A 23,603-nucleotide genomic window follows, 5' to 3' on the forward strand; every position below is an offset into this window, starting at 1 on the left:
TAAAGGGAATCTCAAGGATCTGACTTACTAGGGCTCTTAAGTTTCAGTATATTTAGGATTGGTTGATTCATCTTCTCTCTTGGGTTTAGCTGCTTTTGGGACATACCTATTCTTTCCACAGAGACTCCATACCCCGACGTCTCGATGAGCCTGGGGTGGGCTTGTTTTTGGAACAAGCAGAGCTGCAGGGCAAAGCATGGAAGGGGAGGGGGGGAACAGATTGGCAGTCTAATCCTCCTCAGCTAGGAGATTGATTTTGACCAACATTAAACTCCATGCAGGCGAAGCGGGGACTGATAAAGCAGAGCCAGATAGAAGCAAAAACAGCAGAGCAGGGGGTAGGCAACCTCCGCAACTCCAGCTGTTGTGAAACCACAACTCCCAGCATATATACTTCCTCGGCTCTTCTCAGAACTCACAGAAATGAATGGAGCATCACATCAGCTGGAGTGACAAAGGTTGCCGACCCCTGCTGTAGACTAATTATCAGGTAGGTACTCCTCATAGACTGAGTTTGGAGTTTAAACCCCCGATAGCGCTGTCACTTTAACCATTCCCATGATGACACATAATATACACAATATTTATCTGACACAAACAATAAACAGATGCTGGCATTAGCCCCTGAATGGTGGTGGGCGGATATTTATAAAGCTCCGCACCCCAGTTACATTGTAGCATTATGTATGGTAAACAGCTGACGACAACAGATCGACCGATACACAGATATTAGTATCCTGCACTACGCTGCCACATGTAGGGGCCCCGCTGATGATGGCGCTGGCTGGGGGACATGATGATGGTGGCAATGGCACATGGGGCTGATGGCGCTGGCTGGGGGACATGATGACGGTGGCAATGGCACATGGGGCTGATGGTACTGGCTGGGGGACATGATGATTGTGGCAATGGCATGGGGCTGATGGTACTGGCTGGGGGACATGATGACGGTGGCAAATTGGCAATGGCGCTGGCTGGGGGACATGACGGTGGCAAATTGGCAATGGTGCTGATGGTACTGGCTGGGGGACATGATGATGGAGGCAAATGGCAATGGCATGGTCCTGATGGTACTGGCTGGGGGACATGATGATGGTGGCAAATGGCAATGGCATGGTCCTGATGGTGCTGGCTGGGGGACGTGATGATGGTGGCAATGGCATGGGGCTGATTGTAAAAATATTGTTTTCATAAATCAATTTTAGCAATATGTTAGTTTAAGGTTTTTCTTATTAGAGTACTCAGTTAATACTTAATTGCTAAAATAATCGTTTCCTGCAGCCCTAGATGTCATCAAGCTGTGTACCTGTTTTGGTCAACTCGCAAGCATCGAAGAGCTTACACGTGTGGAGGAGGAGGTGCTCATAAAGAAGACCAGTGCGACGTCGGTCATATGGACCTGGTTTGGGATTAAGGAGTCAGATGTTGAGCAGAAAAATGTAATCTGCAAACTATGACGGGCGAGAAGAATAGCGATGATGGGGAATACAATTTATCACCTCAAAACGAAGCACGTTTTGCAATACGAAGATAGCCAAAAACTGCGCCCTCCTCCACAAACGCACAGTCAGTCAAGTGGAAACCAAAAAGGTGGCCCTGCCCCTACACACCAGATTAATATTTTAAAAGCATTTTCTAAAGGCATTCCATATGACAAAAGAATCGGCGGTGGATTGATATTACAAATGCCATTACCCTGTACCTGTGTAAGGACATGGTGCCGTTTCTTTCAGAACATGATTAAGACACTCGATCCACGTTACGAGGTACCTAGCCGCAAACACTTTACCCAAACTGAAATGCCCAAACTGTAAGTCCGCCAGCAAGTGAAGAAAGAACTCTGGAGCATAAAACACTATGCAACTACTACGGACTTGTGGTCCAGTCGCACAATGGAGCCTTACATTAGTCTCACAGTCCACTTCATCAATGACGAGTGGAAGTTGTGCAGCAGATGCCTACAGACAGCTTATTTCCCCGAGGATCATACGGGTGAACTGATATCTCAGGGATTAAAGGAAGCGCTGGAGTCATGGGGAGTTACGAGTCCGCATAACCGCCGACAATGGCGCAAATATCGTGAAAGCAGTGGAAATGAACGGCTGGACAAGACTGCAGTGCTTCGGCCACAGGCTCCACCTCGCCATCGGTAGGTTAACGTTTATTTTAGGCCTAGACTAGTTCAACATGAAGCGGGGGTATCGTGCTAATAATATCTTCAAATTTTGTGTGAAAGACGCCCATGTTGAACATGCAATTGGCAAATGCAAGAAAATAGTGAGTGCCTTTTCTTACACTTGGAAATGGAAGAGAGAAATGGTTAATGCCCAGGCTGAGCTAAACCTGCCTCCTCACTGAGACACCAACAAGATGGCGGTATCGACAACAGATGATTCAGAGGCTGCTTGAACAAGAGAAGGCCATAGCACAGGTCCTGAAAGCAGACCGGAAAACCAGGCACCTGGTACTGACTTGGCAGGACATTGATGTGTGAGAATCTATGAACAAGACCCTCAGTCCCCTGTTGGAGTTCACAGATGCTCCGTCTCTTCGAGTCACGGTAACCGTGCCCCCTTCCCTGCCCCTTCGCTGGGATTGACAGCGCTTATGCACGACAGTTCGGCTGGCTTTGCCGAACAGCCGGCTGCCAGTCACAGCGAAGGGGCAGGGAAGGGGGCGCGGTTACCGTGACTTGAAGCAAGGAGGCCGCTGCCTCCGTGACTTCAAGCCTGACTAGAGAAGCGCGCGGGCAGGGGGTTAAAGAACGTTTTCTGAGCTTCAGAAAAGGAAGAAAATGATCGTTACAAACACACTGCTGGCTCTAAGGTACTGCTGCCGGCTTGGGATGGTTTTTGGAGGTGACAGGTTCCCTTTAAGAGTTACCTGCAGGCACTGGATGTAGAAGGAGAAGCTGACCCATGGTGTGGTGGAGGCTGCACCAGGCTAATTTTCCCAGGGTGGCAAGCCTAGCCAAGAAATACCTTTGCATACCTGCCATGAGTGCCCCCTCAGAAAGGGCATTCAGCACCAGTGGCAAGCAACATAGTAACATGCCACCGATCTGCACTGAAGCCCGAGACTGTGGACAAACTTGTGTTCCTGGCGAAAAATCTCGTCTGATGTGCAAGAAGTTTAATCACGGCACGCAAGGAGCGTAAACACTGATGTTGTTCAGTCATGTTCGTATTTGCACTACATATTGCAAACAGTTTGAAATTTGTTGTATATTTACAGGGAACCTGTCATCAGCTTCAGGCTACATGAACACGACTGTATGTGTTTTGCGGTCTGAAAATTACTTATCCGAAAAAAAAAAGAAAAAAAAAAAAAAACGGATGACATCTGTATGCCATTAGTTTTTTTTTGCATTGTAACAATGCCTTAGGCTACTTTCACACCTGCGTTCAGGTGTCCGCTCGTGAGCTCTGTTTGAAGGAGCTCACCAGCGGTCCTGAACGCAGCCGTCCAGCCCTGATGCATTCTCAATGGAGGTGGATCCACTGAGAATGCATCCGCCTGCCAGCGCTCAGCCTCCGCTCCACTCAGTGACCGGACACCTGAACGCTGCTTGCAGCGTTCGGGTGTCCGCCTGGCCGTGCGGAGGCAAGCGGATCCGTCCAGACTTACAATGTAAGTCAATGGGGACGGATCCGTTTGAAGATGACACAATATGGCTCAATCTTCAAGCGGATCCGTTCCCCATTGACTTTCAATGTAAAGTCTGGACGGATCCGTTCAGGCTACTTTCAGACTTAGAAATTTTTCTAAGTTATAATGCAGACGGATCCGTTCTGAACGGATGCAAACGTCTGCATTAAAGGAGCGGATCCGTCTGATGAAACATCAGACGGATCCGCTCCGAACGCTAGTGTGAAAGTAGCCTTAAACGGACAGGAATAGGACATGTTCTATTTTTTTTGCGGTGTGTCACTGATGAGCTAAAAGTCAGTGGTTGCCAATAACCAGCAACATAATCATTGCAGCCCAGGCCTTGAAAAGAGTCAAATCTACCTGAGAAGAGTCCTGGTTATTCATAATCTCCTGCTCTCCCGCCCACCTGCTGATGATTAGCAGTTCTCTCCTAGAGAGAAAGGGAACTAGGTAGAAGACTGTCAGGGAGAGCAGGGATTTATGAATAACCATGACTATTCTCAGGGGGCCAGGACTCTTTTCCAGGCCCAGTCTGCAATGATTGTGATGTTGGTTCTCGGCAAACAACTTACTTATAAATGACAGACCGCTGAAATCAACTCACCTGTCTGTACTTTATTCTGCCGTTAGTATTTGGCAGCACAAAGTTGATGACAGGTTCCCTTTAATGGAAAAGAAACCTGTTGAACTTGAAGGGTTTTTAGTTCAAATAAGTGCAGCTTTATTTTTGTGCAATATAACTAAGGCTACTTTCACACTGGCGTTTGGTGCGGATCCGTCTTGTATCTGCACAGACGGATCCGCACCGATAATGCAAACGCTTGTATCCGTTCATAACGGATCAGTTTGCATTATTCATTCAAAAAAAGTCTAAGTCAAAAATGGATTCGTCCTGACTTACATTGAAAGTCAATGGGGGATGGATCCGTTTTCAATTGCACCATATTGTGTCAGTGAAAAACGGATCCGTCCCCATTGACTTGCATTGTAAGTCAGGACGGATCCGTTTGGCTCCGCATAGTCAGGCGGACACCAAAACGCTGCAAGCTGCGTTTTAGGGACAGTCTAAAAAACGCAACGGAGACCAAACGCTGCCAAATTGATGCATTCTGAACAGAACCTTACCCATTCAGAATGCATTGGGGCTGAACTGATCCGTTTTGGGCCGCATGTGAGAGCCCTGAAACGGATCTCACAAGCGGACCCAGAAACGCCAGTGTGAAAGTAGCCTTAGTAATCAGGACAGCAGGAAGAAATGTAATGTTTATTTTTTTTACATTTTGCACTTTATTTTAAACAATTTTGTGTTTTACTAACACTTCATGTTTCCATTGTTTGGAAAAAGATCTGTTACACAATACACATCTTAAACATTTCTTGAAAAGTTTAGTAATTTGTATACATACAGAAGAGAATAATATATCATGATATATCGTTATATTGCACATGCTTCAAATTATATCGCGATATAGATTTTAGGCCATATCGCCCAGCCCTAACTCGCGGGTTGTTAAAGGGGTTTTCCAGGATTTTTATATTGATGACCTATGCTCAGGATAGGTCATCATTATCAGATCGGTGGGGGTCCGACATCCGGCACATCCGCCGATCAGCTGTATGAGGAGACAGCTCGCGCAGTGCGCACAAACCGTCTTCCTTCTCTCTTCCTGCTCGCCATAGACATAGCAGCAGGAAGAGAGAAGGTAGACGGACAGGGGATAGGTCATCAATATTAAAAGCCTGGAGAACCCCTTTAATGGTCACATGGTTTTAGGCAAACTGTGTGTCCATTATCGGTCAGCAATGCACAGGCACTTCTTTCAATACAAATCCGCATGGGCTCAAGGCTCCTGGTAACATCATGTACACAGCCAGGCTGTGTGGCGGTCTCAGGGATACCAGGTGTCAGAGACCACCACTGATCTGAAATTATATATATATATATATATATATATATATATATATATACACACACACACACACACATATACACACACACATACACATATACATACATACACTGCGTGCAGAATTATTAGGCAAATGAGTATTTTGACCACATCATCCTCTTTATGCATGTTGTCTTACTCCAAGCTGTATAGGCTCGAAAGCCTACTACCAATTAAGCATATTAGGTGATGTGCATCTCTGTAATGAGAAGGGGTGTGGTCTAATGACATCAACACCCTATATTAGGTGTGCATAATTATTAGGCAACTTCCTTTCCTTTGGCAAAATGGGTCAAAAGAAGGACTTGACAGGCTCAGAAAAGTCAAAAATAGTGAGATATCTTGCAGAGGGATGCAGCACTCTTAAAATTGCAAAGCTTCTGAAGCGTGATCATCGAACAATCAAGCGTTTCATTCAAAATAGTCAACAGGGTCGCAAGAAGCGTGTGGAAAAACCAAGGCGCAAAATAACTGCCCATGAACTGAGAAAAGTCAAGCGTGCAGCTGCCAAGATGCCACTTGCCACCAGTTTGGCCATATTTCAGAGCTGCAACATCACTGGAGTGCCCAAAAGCACAAGGTGTGCAATACTCAGAGACATGGCCAAGGTAAGAAAGGCTGAAAGACGACCACCACTGAACAAGACACACAAGCTGAAACGTCAAGACTGGGCCAAGAAATATCTCAAGACTTATTTTTCTAAGGTTTTATGGACTGATGAAATGAGAGTGAGTCTTGATGGGCCAGATGGATGGGCCCGTGGCTGGATTGGTAAAGGGCAGAGAGCTCCAGTCCGACTCAGACGCCAGCAAGGTGGAGGTGGAGTACTGGTTTGGGCTGGTATCATCAAAGATGAGCTTGTGGGGCCTTTTCGGGTTGAGGATGGAGTCAAGCTCAACTCCCAGTCCTACTGCCAGTTTCTGGAAGACACCTTCTTCAAGCAGTGGTACAGGAAGAAGTCTGCATCCTTCAAGAAAAACATGATTTTCATGCAGGACAATGCTCCATCACACGCGTCCAAGTACTCCACAGCGTGGCTGGCAAGAAAGGGTATAAAAGAAGAAAATCTAATGACATGGCCTCCTTGTTCACCTGATCTGAACCCCATTGAGAACCTGTGGTCCATCATCAAATGTGAGATTTACAAGGAGGGAAAACAGTACACCTCTCTGAACAGTGTCTGGGAGGCTGTGGTTGCTGCTGCACGCAATGTTGATGGTGAACAGATCAAAACACTGACAGAATCCATGGATGGCAGGCTTTTGAGTGTCCTTGCAAAGAAAGGTGGCTATATTGGTCACTGATTTGTTTTTGTTTTGTTTTTGAATGTCAGAAATGTATATTTGTGAATGTTGAGATGTTATATTGGTTTCACTGGTAAAAATAAATAATTGAAATGGGTATATATTTGTTTTTTGTTAAGTTGCCTAATAATTATGCACAGTAATAGTCACCTGCACACACAGATATCCCCCTAAAATAGCTAAAACTAAAAACAAACTAAAAACTACTTCCAAAAATATTCAGCTTTGATATTAATGAGTTTTTTGGGTTCATTGAGAACATGGTTGTTGTTCAATAATAAAATTAATCCTCAAAAATACAACTTGCCTAATAATTCTGCACTCCCTGTACATACACACACATATACATACATACACACTGCTCAAAAAAATAAAGGGAACACTTAAACAACACAATGTAACTCCAAGTCAATCACACTTCTGTGAAATCAAACTGTCCACTTAGGAAGCAACACTGAGTGACAATCAATTTCACATGCTGTTGTGCAAATGGGATAGACAACAGGTGGAAATTATAGGCAATTAGCAAGACACCCCCAATAAAGGAGTGGTTCTGCAGGTGGTGACCACAGACCACTTCTCAGTTCCTATGCTTCCTGGCTGATGTTTTGGTCACTTTTGAATGCTGGCGGTGCTTTCACTCTAGTGGTAGCATGAGACAGAGTCTACAACCCACACAAGTGGCTCAGGTAGTGCAGCTTATCCAGGATGGCACATCAATGCGAGCTGTGGCAAGAAGGTTTGCTGTGTCTGCCAGCGTAGTGTCCAGAGCATGGAGGCGCTACCAGGAGACAGGCCAGTACATCAGGAGACGTGGAGGAGGCCGTAGGAGGGCAACAACCCAGCAGCAGGACCGCTACCTCCGCCTTTGTGCAAGGAGGAACAGGAGGAGCACTGCAAAATGACCTCCAGCAGGCCACAAATGTGCATGTGTCTGCTCAAAGGGTCAGAAACAGACTACATGAGGGTGATATGAGGGCCCGACGTCCACAGGTGGGGGTTGTGCTTACAGCCCAACACCGTGCAGGACGTTTGGCATTTGCCAGAGAACACCAAGATTGGCAAATTCGCCACTGGCGCCCTGTGCTCTTCACAGATGAAAGCAGGTTCACACTGAGCACATGTGACAGACGTGACAGAGTCTGGAGACACCGTGGAGAACGTTCTTCTGCCTGCAACATCCTCCAGCATAACCGGTTTGGCATTGGGTCAGTAATGGTGTGCGGTGGTATTTCTTTGGAGGGCCGCACAGCCCTCCATGTGCTCACCAGAGGTAGCCTGACTGCTATTAGGTAGCGAGATGAGATCCTCAGACCCCTTGTGAGACCATATGCTGGTGCGGTTGGCCCTGGGTTCCTCCTAATGCAAGACAATGCTAGACCTCATGTGGCTGGAGTGTGTCAGCAGTTCCTGCAAGACGAATGCATTGATGCTATGGACTGGCCGCCCGTTCCCCAGACCTGAATCCAATTGAGCACATCTGGGACATCATGTCTTGCTGTATCCACCAACGTCACGTTGCACCACAGACTGTCCAGGAGTTGGCAGATGCTTTAGTCCAGGTCTGGGAGGAGATCCCTCAGGAGACCGTCCGCCACCTCATCAGGAGCATGCAAAGGCGTTGTAGGGAGGTCACACAGGCACGTGGAGGCCACACACACTACTGAGCCTCATTTTGACTTGTTTTAAGGACATTACATCAAAGTTGGATCAGCCTGTAGTGTGTTTTTCCACTTTAATTTTGAGTGCGACTCCAAATCCAGATCTCCATGGGTTATAAAATTTGATTTCCATTTTTTAATTTTTGTGTGATTTTGTTGTCAGCACATTCAACTATGTAAAGAACAAAGTATTTCAGAAGAATATTTAATTAACTCAGATCTAGGATGTGTTATTTTTGTGTTCCCTTTATTTTTTTGAGCAGTGTATATATATATATATATATATATATATATATTATACATACATATACACACATACATACACACAGTCAGGTCCATAAATATTGGGACATCAACACAATTCTAACATTTTTGGCTCTATACACCACCACAATGGATTTGAAATGAAATGAACAAGATGTGATTTAACTGCAGACTGTCAGCTTTAATTTGAGGGTATTTACATCCAAATCAGGTGAACGGTGTAGGAATTACAACAGTTTGCATATGTGCCTCCCACTTGTTAAGGGATCAAAAGTAATGGAAAAATTGGCTTCTCAGCTGTTTCATGGCCAGGAATGTGTTATTCCCTCATTATCCCAATTACAATGAGCAGATAAAAGGTCCAGAGTTCATTTCAAGTGTGCTATTTACATTTGGAATCTGTTGCTGTCAACTCTCAAGATGAGATCCAAAGAGCTGTCACTATCAGTGAAGCAAGCCATCATTAGGCCGAAAAAACAAAACAAACCCATCAGAGAGATAGCAAAAACATTAGGCGTGGCCAAAACAACAGTTTGGAACATTCTTAAAAAAGAAGGAACGCACCAGTGAGCTCAGCAACACCAAAAGACCCGGAAGACCACGGAAAACAACTGTGGTGGATGACCAAAGAATTCTTTCCCTGGTGAAGAAAACACCCTTCACAACAGTTGGCCAGATCAAGAACACTCTCCAGGAGGTAGGTGTATGTGTGTCAAAGTCAACAATCAAGAGAAAACTTCACCATAGTGAATACAGAGGGTTCACCACAAGATGTAAACCATTGGTGAGCCTCAAAAACAGGAAGGACAGGTTAGAGTTTGCCAAACGACATCTAAAAAAGCCTTCACAGTTCTGGAACAACATCCTATGGACAGATGAGACCAAGATCAACTTGTACCAGAGTGATGGGAAGAGAAGAGTATGGAGAAGGAAAGGAACTGCTCATGATCTTAAGCATACCACCTCATCAGTGAAGCATGGTGGTGGTAGTGTCATGGCGTGGGCATGTATGGCTGCCAATGGAACTGGTTCTCTTGTATTTATTGATGATGTGAGTGCTGACAAAAGCAGCAGGATGAATTCTGAAGTGTTTCGGGCAATATTATCTGCTCATATTCAGCCAAATGCTTCAGAACGCATTGGACGGCGTTTCACAGTGCAGATGGACAATGACCCAAAGCATACTGCAAAAGCAACCAAAGAGTTTTTTAAGGGAAAGAAGTGGAATGTTATGCAATGACCAAGTCAATCACCTGACCTGAATCCGATTGAGCATGCAATTCACTTGCTGAAGACAAAACTGAAGGGAAAATGCCCCAAGAACATACAGGAACTGAAGACAGTTGCAGTAGAGGCCTGGCAGAGCATCACCAGGGATATAACCCAGCATCTGGTGATGTCTATGCGTTCCAAACTTCAGGCTGTAATTGACTGCAAAGGATTTGCAACCAAGTATTAAAAAGTGAAAGTTTGATTTATGATTATTATTCTGTCCCATTACTTTTGGTCCCTTAACAAGTGGGAGGCACATATGCAAACTGTTGTAATTCCTACACCATTCACCTGATTTGGATGTAAATATCCTCAAATTAAAGCTGACGGTCTGCAGTTAAAGCACATCTTGTTCGTTTCATTTCAAATCCATTGTGGTGGCATATAGAGCCATAAATGTTAGAATTGTGTCAATGTCCCAATATTTATGGACCTGACTGTATATATTGTACCGTATTTTTTACTTTATAAGACTCCCTTTTTTTCTCCCCAAAAGTGGGAAAAATGGCTGTGCGCCTTATAAAGTGAATACTAGTGAGCACTTCCATATGCTATATTTTTTCGGAACATAAGGATGCAGAAAGCACATGGATCACCCATGCACATTCTGCATCTGTATGTCTGTTCCACAAAAAGACAGAATATGTCTATGGAGGAAATGTGGATCACAGATCCATTGAAGTCTATTGTTCTGCAAAAAAAAAAAAAAAGCAGACAGCACACGGGCCGCATCTATATTTTGGTTTGTGGACTGCAAAATGGACACAGGCTAGTTTCACACTAGTGGCAGGGGAGTCCGGCAGGCTGTTCCGGCGGGTGAACACCCTGTCAGATCCGTTCTGCCGCTAGTTCACGTGTGTCCCGGATTGCCACTCCGTCCCCATTGACTATAATGGGGGTGGGGGCGGAGTTCCGGCGGCAGCACACGCCGAGAGGCGGCCGGACTAAAAGTACGGCATGCAGTACTTTTAGTCCGGACGCCTCTCGGAGTGCGCTGCCGCTGGAACTCCGCCCCCATTATAGTCAATGGGGACGGAGCGGCAGTCCGGGGGGCACACGTGAACTAGCGGCAGAACGGATCTGACAGGGTGTTCACCCGCCGGAACAGCCTGCCGGACTCCCCTGCCACTAGTGTGAAAGTACCCACAGTCATGTGCATGAGGCCTGAATGACAAATTTTCTGTCTCTTGCTAGCCAGATGACCAAGAGGGATCTGCATGCTGCTGTGTAGGTCCAGGGTGGTCACGTGCACAGCTGGTAGCCCATGGTGTCACCCACTCTTTCAACCTTACATTGCCAGGTGAGATGAATTAAAACTCAAAGGGATTCTGTCACCAGGTTTTGGCCTCTAGAGATACGGACATGCACGGCTAGATCGCCGCTAGCATGTCCGCAATATACCGGTCCTATAGGGCTGTGTGCTTTTATTTTGTTTAAAAAATGATTTTAGAGATATGTAAATGACCCTGGTAAGGAGCCCAAGGGGCTGTACGAACCTTCCTAGAGCCCAGCCATGCCCCCCTGTGAAGGAGCCCAGCACCGCCTGCGTCCTCCGAATCTCCTCCTTTCGTCAGTTAGATTGTCGTAATCTCGCAATGCGCGAGCTCGCACATGCGCAGTTCCTTCCCTGAAGCTGATGCCAGCACAGGGAAGGCACACTATACCGGCACTGCGCATGCGCGAGCTCGCGCATCGCGAGAATACGACAATCTAACTGTGACGAAAGGAGGAGATTCGGAGGACGCAGGCGGTGCTGGGCTCCTTCACAGGGGGGGCATGGCTGGGCACCAGGAAGGTTCGTACAGCCCCTTGGGCACCTTACCAGGCTCATTTACATATCTCTAAAATCATTTTTTAAACAAAATAAAAGGACACAGCCCTATAGGACCGGTATATTGCGGACATGCTAGCGGCGATCTAGCCGTGCATGTCCGCAGCTCTATAACCGAAAACGAGGTGACAGAATCCCTTGAAATAGGATTGGCTGCTACAGGCAATTGCTGCAGTGTCCAGCACTATTTCCATTAGCAGCACATGACGCAGAGGTTCCTCAGCACAGACTTACATGAGGTCACGCCCTTTAGCATAGACATCCTAACCAGACATAAAAAAGGAACCAAATGAAGATGAAAACCGCTCATGAAGGACGCGCTGACATTTTCATGCTTTGCTTCAGTTGAAACGTGACTTGTGAAATCAAGTGACAAACTGACTTCTGAAAATATCTCACCACTTACAATGTGCTTAGTAGCAAAAATAATACTGAGGTGTCAGAATGGAGATAGGAAGTCATTATTTAAAGGGCATCTGTCAGCAGTTTTGTACCTATGAGACTGGCTGACCTGTTACATGTGCTCTTGGCAGCTGAAGGAATCTGTGTTGGTCCCGTCTTCATATGTGCCCGCATTGCTGAGAATGAAGTTTTAATATATGCAAATGAGCCTCTAGGAGCAATGGGGGCGTTGCCTTTACACCTAGAGGCTCTGCTCTCTCTGCAACGGTTTCCTCAGTTGCATATACCGTATACAGAAAAGATGATGTACTGATTAAATAAAACATAAAAGAGATCCAGTAATATGCTGGACACTTCTTTACTGGTTTTGTCGAGATTTCTAAACGCTGAGTAAGCATTTCACAGATAAATTATTACTAAATCATAAGACTGACCAAAGTAGCAGTCATAGTCAGCAGCCACATATGTTCACAAGCTCACCTCTAAGCATGTCAACTGTTAGTAGAAAATCAACTCCAACTACATTAAACCTTGAAGGGGTATTCCAGTTATTTCAATTTATCCCCTATCCCAGTGGTCGGACCACTGTACCTTAGGCAGTCCCATAGAGATGAATGGAGGGACAGTCAGCATACTCGACCTGCTGCTCTATTCACTTTGGGGGGTCCCGTGAGATCCTGGGGATAGGGGATAACTTGAATTAACCAGAATGCCTGTTTAATATAATAAAGGGGGAAAAAACAGCATAGCAATAAACTAAACTATCATGAGATGTGAAGGATTCTAGAAGAAGGAATACAAAGTACCTTGAATTTCCAACACCATTTCTCACAAAATATGATAAAATCCATACATGTCAGAAGTAACAAAAATATAAATTTTCCACACATTTAAAGCGTAACTACATGGTCAGATGACTTTTCGCAATAAGCTGTTGTGTATATTCATGAGGAATTATACACGTGGCTACTTTATAACTTGTATCTGTCATTTTTTACCAGTTTTCCCCTTTGCAGTTCTCCCTGATCCAGTGAGTGGACATACTAGCTGCTATGATGTCTCCCATGCACAGCACAGATAAGAGGAGATTCTGTTCCCTAACTCTCACTTATTCCGAATCACAGAAGCACCAAAGAGAGCATTTATGAGATGTACGGAACAGTACTGATGTCAAAGCATTGGGGTGAGATATGACACAAAGGGGTTGTCAAAGTTATGAAAAAATATATATATAGCACTGTAAATCTGATGGGCAGCAATATATAACTTAGCTAAGCAAGTTTTAGGTTAAAGAAAATATATATTTCCTCATTTCCCTGTTTCTCTTCTGGCTCTTTGTTTACCTGCAACAACAACAATCTCTGCCCCTCCCCCTTCTCTGCAAAGGGAGTGAATGCAAGTGCTGCCCTGAGTGACATGTCTGCCTGCTGGGAGACTCAGCAGCATGTTGTATGTGTAGGACTGCAAGTCCCAGATGTACAAGGACACTGCTGATACCCACAGGATCTTTCCCTACCTGTTCTTGTGCAGAACTCCTCTAGTCTGTGAGCTCCTATGCCCACCATTTGTCTCCTCACTGCCTGCAGCTACTCAGTAAAGCCTTCAGCCCTGAGTCTGCAGCTGAAGGGGTTAAGAAACCAGGGAGAGAGCAGACAGCAGCAGACGGCATTGAAGGGGGGCGTGACCAGCACAGTTACCTCTGGTGTACAGACACACATCTGCTCTCTTGTGCACGAATCATCATCAGAGCAGGGAGAGAAGCTGACATCACAGGTCATGTGACCTTCAATGAAATCTGATAAACCAGCAACTTGAGATAAAGTGAGTGAATTATAAAGTTCTTTCATTTGCCTAGTTAGAAACATACAAAGAACAAAAAAATAACTCGGACAACCCCTTTAATATTAGCTGCTCCAGCCTCCCTTTCTCTCTCAGTGCAGCTTACTCCACCTTCACTTTCCCTAGATTTCTAAGGGCAGCTGTAATTTGATCCTTCAGGGGAATCTATCACCACAAACCTCTAAGGCCCCTTTCACATGGGCGAGTTTTCCGCGCGGGTGCAATGCGTTAGGTGAAAGCATTGCACCCGCACTGAATCCGGACCCATTTATTTCTATGGGGCTGTCCACATAAGCGGTGATTTTCACGCATTACTTGTGCGTTTCATGAAAATCGCAGCATGCTCTATATTGTGCGTTTTTCACGTCAACGCAGGCCCCATAGAAGTGAATGAAGCTGCGTGAAAATCGCAAGCATCCGCAAGCATGTGCGGATGAGGTGCGATTTTCACGCATGGTTGCTAGGTGACGATCGGGATGGGGACCCGATCTTTATTATTTTCCCTTATAACATGGTTATAAGGGAAAATAATAGCATTCTTAATACAGAATGCTTAGTAAAATAGGGATGGAGGAGTTAACCACCTCCGGACGGCCTAACGCAGATTCGCGTTCCGGAGGTGGCAGCCCTGCGCAGAGTCACGTATATACGCGTCATCTCGCGCGAGCCGAGACTTCCTGTGAACGCGCGCTCACAGGAACGGAAGGTAAGAGAGTTGATCTGCAGCCTGCCAGCGGCGATCGTTCACTGGCAGGCTGGAGATGTGTTTTTTTTAACCCCTAACAGGTATATACCTGCTACCTGGTCCTCTGGTGGTCCCCTTTGTTTGGATCGACCACCAGAGGACACAGGTAGCTCAGTAAAGTAGCACCAAGCACCACTACACTACACCCCCCCCCCCCCGGTCACTTATTAACCCCTTATTAGCCCCTGATCACCCCTGATCACCCCATATAGACTCCCTGATCACCCCCCTGTCATTGATCAACCCCCTGTAAAGCTCCATTCAGACGTCCGCATGATTTTTACGGATCCACTGATAGATGGATCGGATCCGCAAAACGCATCCGGACGTCTGAATGAAGCCTTACAGGGGCATGATCAATGACTGTGGTTATCACCCCATATAGACTCCCTGATCACCCCCCTGTCATTGATTACCCCCCTGTAAAGCTCCATTCAGATGTCCGCATGATTTTTACGGATGCACTGATAGATGGATCGGATCCGCAAAACGCATCCGGACGTCTGAATGAAGCCTTACAGGGGCATGATCAATGACTGTGGTTATCACCCCATATAGACTCCCTGATCACCCCCCTGTCATTGATCACCCCCCTGTCATTGATCACCCCCCCTGTCATTGATCACCCCCCCTGTCATTGATCAACCCCCCTGTCATTGATCACCCTCTGTAAGGCTCCATTCAGACATTTTTTTGGCCCAAGTTAGCGGAATTTTTTTTTTTTTTTTTCTTACAAAGTCTCATATTCCACTAACTTGTGTCAAAAAATAAAATCTCACATGAACTCACCATACCCCTCACGGAAGTCTGGTATCCAAATGTCTAAAAATGCCCTCCTAAAAGGACTTTGGGCACCTTTGCGCATCTAGGCTGCAAAAAAGTGTCACACATCTGGTATCGCCGTACTCAGGAGAAGTTGGGGAATGTGTTTTGGGGTGTCATTTTACATATACCCATGCTGGGTGAGAGAAATATCTTGGTCAAATGCCAACTTTGTATAAAAAAATGGGAAAAGTTGTCTTTTGCCAAGATATTTCTCTCACCCAGCAAGGGTATATGTAAAATGACACCCCAAAACACATTCCCCAACTTCTCCTGAGTACGGCGATACCACATGTGTGGTACTTTTTTGCAGCCTAGGTGGGCAAAGGGGCCCATATTCCAAAGAGCACCTTTAGGATTTCACAGGTCATTTACCTACTTACCACACATTAGGGCCCCTGGAAAATGCCAGGGCAGTATAACTACCCCACAAGTGACCCCATTTTGGAAAGAAGACACCCCAAGGTATTCCGTGAGGGGCATGGCGAGTTCCTAGAATTTTTTATTTTTTGTCACAAATTAGTGGAAAATGCTGATTATTTTATTTTTATTTTTTTTTCATACAAAGTCTCATATTCCACTAACTTGTGACAAAAAATAAAAACTTCCATGAACTCACTATGCCCATCAGCGAATACCTTGGGGTCTCTTCTTTCCAAAATGGGGTCACTTGTGGGGTAGTTATACTGCCCTGGCATTCTAGGGGCCCAAATGTGTGGTAAGGAGTTTGAAATCAAATTCTGTAAAAAATGACCAGTGAAATCCGAAAGGTGCTCTTTGGAATATGGGCCCCTTTGCCCACCTAGGCTGCAAAAAAGTGTCACACATCTGGTATCTCCGTACTCAAGAGAAGTTGGGGAATGTGTTTTGGGGTGTCATTTTACATATACCCATGCTGGGTGAGAGAAATATCTTGGCAAAAGACAACTTTTCCCATTTTTTTATACAAAGTTGGCATTTGACCAAGATATTTATCTCACCCAGCATGGGTATATGTAAAAAGACACCCCAAAACACATTCCCCAACTTCTCCTGAATACAGAGATACCAGATGTGTGACACTTTTTTGCAGCCTAGGTGGGCAAAGGGGCCCATATTCCAAAGAGCACCTTTCGGATTTCACAGGTCATTTTTTACAGAATTTGATTTCAAACTCCTTACCACACATTTGGGCCCCTAGAATGCCAGGGCAGTATAACTACCCCACAAGTGACCCCATTTTGGAAAGAAGAGACCCCAAGGTATTCGCTGATGGGCATAGTGAGTTCATGGAAGTTTTTATTTTTTGTCACAAGTTAGTGGAATATGAGACTTTGTATGAAAAAAAAAAAAAAAAAAAAAAAAAAAAAAATCATCATTTTCCACTAAGGCCTCTTTCACACTTGCGTTGTTGGGATCCGGCATGCACTTCCGTTGCCGGAGGTGCCTGCCAGATCAATAACAACGCAAGTGTACTGAAAGCATTTGAAGACGGAACCATCTTCCAAATGCTTTCAGTGTTACTATGGCACCCAGGACGCTATTAAAGTCCTGGTTGCCATAGTAGGAGCGGGGAGCGGGGGAGCGGTATACTTACAGTCCGTGCGGCTCCCGGGGCGCTCCAGAATGACGTCAGAGCGCCCCATGCGCATGGATGACGTGATCCATGCGATCACATGATCCATGCGCTTGGGGCGCCCTGACGTCACTCTGGAGCGCCCGGGGAGCCGCACGGACGGTAAGTACACTGCTCCCCCGCTCCCCGCTACACTTACCATGGCTGTCAGGACTTTAGCGTCCCGGCAGCCATGGTAACCACTCTGAAAAAGCTAAATGTCGGGTCCGGCAATGCGCCGAAACGACGTTTAGCTTAAGGCCGGGTCCGGATCAATGCCTTTCAATGGGCATTGATCCCGGATCCGGCCTTGCGGCAAGTCTTCAGGATTTTTGGCCGGAGCAAAAAGCGCAGCATGCTGCGGTATTTTCTCCGGCCAAAAAACGTTCCGTACCGGAACTGAAGACATCCTGATGCATCCTGAACGGATTTCTCTCCATTCAGAATGCATTAGGATAATCCTGATCAGTATTCTTCCGGCATAGAGTCCCGACGACGGAACTCTATGCCGGAAGACAATAACGCAGGTGTGAAAGAGCCCTAACTTGTGACAAAAAATAAATAATTCTAGGAACTTGCCATGCCCCTCACGGAATACCTTGGGGTGTCTTCTTTCCAAAATGGGGTCACTTGTGGGGTAGTTATACTGCCCTGGCATTCTAGGGGCCCAAATGTGTGGTAAGTAGGTAAATGACCTGTGAAATCCGAAAGGTGCTCTTTGGAATATGGGCCCCTTTGCCCACCTAGGCTGCAAAAAAGTGTCACACATCTGGTATCTCCGTACTCAGGAGAAGTTGGGGAATGTGTTTTAGGGTGTCATTTTACATATACCCATGCTGGGTGAGAGAAATATCTTGGCAAAAGACAACTTTTCCCATTTTTTTATACAAAGTTGGCATTTGACCAAGATATTTCTCTCACCCAGCATGGGTATATGTAAAATGACACCCCAAAACACATTCCTCAACTTCTCCTGAATACAGAGATACCAGATGTGTGACACTTTTTTGCAGCCTAGGTGGGCAAAGGGGCCCATATTCCAAAGAGCACCTTTCGGATTTCACAGGTCATTTTTTACAGAATTTGATTTCAAACTCCTTACCACACATTTGGGCCCCTAGAATGCCAGGGCAGTATAACTACCCCACAAGTGACCCCATTTTGGAAAGAAGAGACCCCAAGGTATTTTGTGATGGGCATAGTGAGTTCATAGAAGTTTTTATTTTTTGTCACAAGTTAGTGGAATGAGACTTTGTATGAAAAAAAAAAAAAAAAAAAAAAATCATCATTTTCCGCTAACTTGTGACAAAAAATAAAAAGTTCTATGAACTCACTATGCCCATCAGCGAATACCTTAGGGTGTGTACTTTCCGAAATGGGGTCATTTGTGGGGTGTTTTTACTGTCTGGCCATTGTAGAACCTCAGGAAACATGACAGGTGCTCAGAAAGTCAGAGCTGCTTCAAAAAGCGGAAATTCACATTTTTGTACCATAGTTTGTAAACGCTATAACTTTTACCCAAAGCATTTTTTTTTTACCCAAACATTTTTTTTTTATCAAAGACATGTAGAACAATAAATTTAGAGCAAAATTTATATATGGATCTCGTTTTTTTTGCAAAATTTTACAACTGAAAGTGAAAAATGTCATTTTTTTGCAAAAAAAATCGTTAAATTTCAATTAATAACAAAAAAAGTAAAAATGTCAGCAGCAATGAAATACCACCAAATGAAAGCTCTATTAGTGAGAAGAAAAGGAGGTAAAATTCATTTGGGTGGTAAGTTGCATGACCGAGCAATAAACGGTGAAAGTGGTGTAGGTCAGAAGTGTAAAAAGTGGCCTGGTCTTTCAGGGTGTTTAAGCACTGGGGGCTGAGGTGGTTAACTATAAAAAAATTAAAAAAAATTAAACTGACCTCATCCACTTGGTCGCGCAGCCCGGCTTCTCTTCTTTCTTCATCTTTGATGACCTGGGAGGAAAAGGACCTTTGATGACGTCACTGCGCTCATCACATGATCCATCACATGGTCCATCACCATTGAGATGGACCATGTGATAAGCGCAGTGACATCATCAAAGGTCCTTTTGCCAGGTCCTGAAGAAAGAAGAAAGAAGAGGAGATCCGCTACGCAACCAAGTGGATGGGGTGAGTTAAATTTGTTTATTATTTTTAACCCCTCAATGGACATTTTACTAAGCATTCTGTATTAAGAATGCTAGAATTTTCCCTTATAACCATATTATAAGGGAAAATAATAAAATGGAAAACGACACCGATCCCAAACCCGAACTTCTGTGAATAAGTCCGGGTTCGGGTCTGGGTACCAAACATGCAGATTTTTCTCACGCGCGTGCAAAACGCATTAAAACGCTTTGCACTCGCGGGGAAAAATCTTGCATTTTCCCGCAACACACCCGCATCTTTTCCCGCACGTCACCTGCAACGCCCGTGTGAACCCAGCCTAGGGCTACTTTCACACTCGCGTTTGGTGCAGATCCGTCATGGATCCACACAAGTGCATCCGTTCAGATAATACAAAAAGCATGCATCCGTTCACAACGGATCCGTTTGAATTATCTGTAACATAGCCAAAATGGATCAGTCTTGAACACCATTGAATGGAGGACGCATCAGTTTTCTATTGTGCCATATTGTGTCAGTGAAAACAGATCCGTCCCCATTGGCTTACATTGTGTGTCAGGACGGATCCAATTGCCTCCGCATCGTCAGGCGGACACCAAAATGCTGCAAGCAGCCTCCAGAGCAGAATGGAGGCGGAACGGAGGCAAACTGATGGCATTCTGAACGGATCCTTTTCCATTTAGAATGCATTAGGGCAAAACTGATCCGTTTTGGACCACTTGTGAGAGCCTGAACGGATCTCACAAATGGAAACCAAAACGCCAGTGTGAAAGTAGCCTTAATAAAACCTATTAGCCTGTGGAGATGTGCACTTCGGGGTATATTCTAATCTTCTTTTTCCCCATCTTCATACAATCCCTCCAAGTCAGAGTAATAAGCTTATTAGCGTTATGCAAATCAGCCCTATGGTGCAAAAAGCGAGTTGATGTTGCACCTCATTGCATCTGAGGCTCCACTCATTTTCTTTTCCAGCCTTCAATGCTTTGATTGACAGGTCCCAGCAGTGTGGACATACTCACACCTGGCTTTCCAGGATTTTTTTTAAACTGATGATCTATCCTCTGGATAGGTCGTCAGTATCTGATCAGTGGGGTCTGACACCCGGGACCCCTGCCGATCAGTTGTTTTGAGAAAGCAGCAGCGTTCCTGTGAGCACCTGCCTTTTCGCAGCTTACCAAGCACAGCGCCGTACATTGTATAGCAGCTGTGCTTGGCATCGCGCTCAGCCCCATTCACTTGAATAGGACTAAGCTGCTCCTAGTAGGGATCGACCGATATAGATTTTTTTAGAGCCGATACCGATAATCTGTGAACTGTCAGGCCGATAATTTATACCGATATTCTGTGAATTTTCTTTTTTGAAAAAAAATAAAAATAAATTCCTACACAAATCTGCTGAAAATGAATATGTTTATTGTTAACGTGTAGTTTTTTTTTGTAAATCTTTCTTTTTCATTTATACTTAATATTTTGGTGGGGTTTTTTTTTTTTTTTTTTACTAACTTTTAGCCCCCTTAGGGACTAGAACCCTTGTCCTATTCACCCTGATAGATCTCTATCAGGGTGAATAGGACCTCACACTCTCCCTGCTGCTCTGTGCTTTGTACACACAGCAGCAAAGGGAGCTGACTATGGCAGCCATGGCTTCAGTAGCGTCCTGGCTGCCATGAGCACCTGAGGGGTTAACTACCGCAGATTGCAGCTACTTGTCATAGAGGTCGGGAGCCGGCTATGTGATTCTGCAGCTCCCGCCTCCTGTATATGAATTAATGAGAGCGTTATCTTCATTGGTGGCACAGCGCCACAGCCCCTCCCCTCCTCTTGTCCTCTCTCCTCTAGTTGGCAGCAGCAGCGGCACAGGGGGAGGGAGACACTGCTTCCTTCTCCCCTGTGCTGCTGAGGGAACACGGAGAGCGCTGACAGCAGCGCGATCCTTGTTCCCAATACGTTATCGGTATATCGGCAAAATAGATGCAGATACCAATAACGTTCAAAACCCTGAAGATAAATCGGTCGATCCCTAGCTCCTAGGCCATGTGACTGATGAACTTGCCGTCACTGACCTAGGAAAAGCAGAGAGAAGGCAGGAGCGGTGATGCCTTCACAAACAGCTGATCAGTGGGGGAAGGGGGGGTCACAGGGGTCAGATCTCCACCAATCAGATACTGATGACCCCTTTGAGTTCAGCGCACACGCAGTACATGGCTGGAAATCGCCAGGCAGGTGGAATCTGTTTGCTCATCTGTCCAACAATATCCAGCCATGTACTGCACATGCGCTGAACACGCTGCTGAGAGACTTTAGGGCCAAGCGCGAGTAGGTCTCTGAGCCCGGCCCTGCCACTCAAAGAGGTGAGGGCATAGCCTGGAAAGAAAATGAACAGAGCCTCGGGTGCAACATCAACTCCCTTGTTGCACCAAGGTGATAATATGCATAACATTAAATAGCTTATTTTTCTGAACTGGGGTTTGTATTCAGATAGGAAAAAGAGCACTAGAATCTACTGTCAAGAGCACATCTCCACAGGCTGATGGTTTTATTTAGAGCTGTGGTGACAGATTCCCTTTCAGGGAGTGAGCTGAAAGTCCATCTTAGACTCATTCAATAGAAAATTGAGAATATATGTTAGCTTGGGGGGAGAGGTCTCTCTGATAAGATATATTACAAAGTTTCTTATATTCTCTTGCATTTTTTATTTATGCAAAGCTGTGTGAAAAGTGAAATTTACACTTAAAGAATAAATATTCCTCCAAAATATGTCATTCTGGGGCCTTATACAATCAGTAGAATGTGTTGTATTATATCCATTTCCCTAAAAACACTTTAGTTTTTTTGGGCCCCGTGTCTCTACGACCAGATTAGTCTAATCACACTGCAAACTAAATACGGTGAGAAGATGCACATTTTGCTGTCTGGCCAAGAAGGCTTTTAACTCAAAGATTTTTGCTCAATGTGGCAGGAAAGCCCCCAAGAGACCCTGCTCAAAATAGTATTTTAATTGCCATGATGCTAATTTTAAACATTTTGCTTGAACCACAAGTTAAGACAGATGCCTGAATGCAAATAATAAGAGATGTAAGACAGCAATGCTGACACTAGACTCGAGATCTCAACATGAAATGGAAACACAGGTTCTGTTGCTCCCTTATGCAGAGATCTAAGAACGTGTGGGCCATTGAAGTCACCGTCATGTTGGAGGTTTAATCTCAAGAACACGGGGCCATGGTGCATTATCTTCTTGGGAGCAAAGAAGAGACGGGTAGAGGAGCCCTAAGATGACACAAATTGTTAGCACCTCTTATTACTTTGGATCACATGCACTAAAAGCATGGTCAAGAAGATCAAAAGTGACCACACTATTAGGAGACCACCTCTTAAGATGGGTCAAAGCATAAGCTTCACATTTAAGATTTATAGCTTATAGAAGATTCATACCAAAGTGTCCAAACAGTGAAACAAGGTGGTGGAAATATTCAAAAGTGCGTGGCCTAGTTTGGATCTGGAGCCACCTGCACCACCAAATACACTAAGGAAAAAGACAACTCAATGCTTCAGAGACATGTTATACCTTCTGGTTTAGATTCATACTGCTGCAAGACAGTAACCCATAGTACACTTCTAAGGGCTTGCCTCATCACAAATAACCTTCAGTATACAGCCCCTAGGGCAGGGATGGGCCAACCTGCGGCTCTCCAGCTGTTGCAAAACTACAACACCCAGCATGCTCAGACTACCTACAGCTTTTGGCCTAAAGCAAGGCATGGTGGGAATTTTAGTTTTACAACAACTGGGGAGCTGCAGGTTGGCCATCCCTGCCCTAGGGCAACCTGCTAACCTCACCTAGTCCTCAAGAAAGATGACGAATCCAGCAGTCGTTCCATCAAAAAACTCCAATCATTTATTAAAGGGGTATTTAGGTTTTGCAATTTTCAGCAAAACAACATGTTATCACTTACTAATAGTGACGGTTTATCGGTAATGCCCCGCTTTCCTGCACTCCATCGTGGTCATGTGACATTTTCCACTATGTTGGTTCCCTATCCCGATGACATGTCTACATGTGAGGCACAGCAAGGCTTGTAAGGCTCTGCCCTGTAGACATATAAGAGCCTTGCCTCTCAGGGCA

The 23,603-nt window shown here is 45.2% G+C and overlaps 1 protein-coding gene and 1 long non-coding RNA gene across 2 annotated transcripts in view; one reads left to right on the forward strand and one right to left on the reverse strand.

The window, feature by feature from the left end:
* Positions 1–23,603, reverse strand: part of SNX13 (sorting nexin 13) — a 157,571-nt gene that overhangs the window by 101,037 nt on the left and 32,931 nt on the right.
* On the forward strand, positions 5,174–23,246 carry LOC121002288. The gene is made up of 3 exons (XR_005779273.1): positions 5,174–5,211; positions 10,870–10,873; positions 23,136–23,246. It is a non-coding gene; the product is annotated as an uncharacterized LOC121002288 (long non-coding RNA).

Source organism: Bufo bufo, chromosome 5 (genome assembly GCF_905171765.1).
Source record: "Bufo bufo chromosome 5, aBufBuf1.1, whole genome shotgun sequence".
NCBI classification, from domain to species: Eukaryota; Metazoa; Chordata; class Amphibia; order Anura; family Bufonidae; genus Bufo; species Bufo bufo.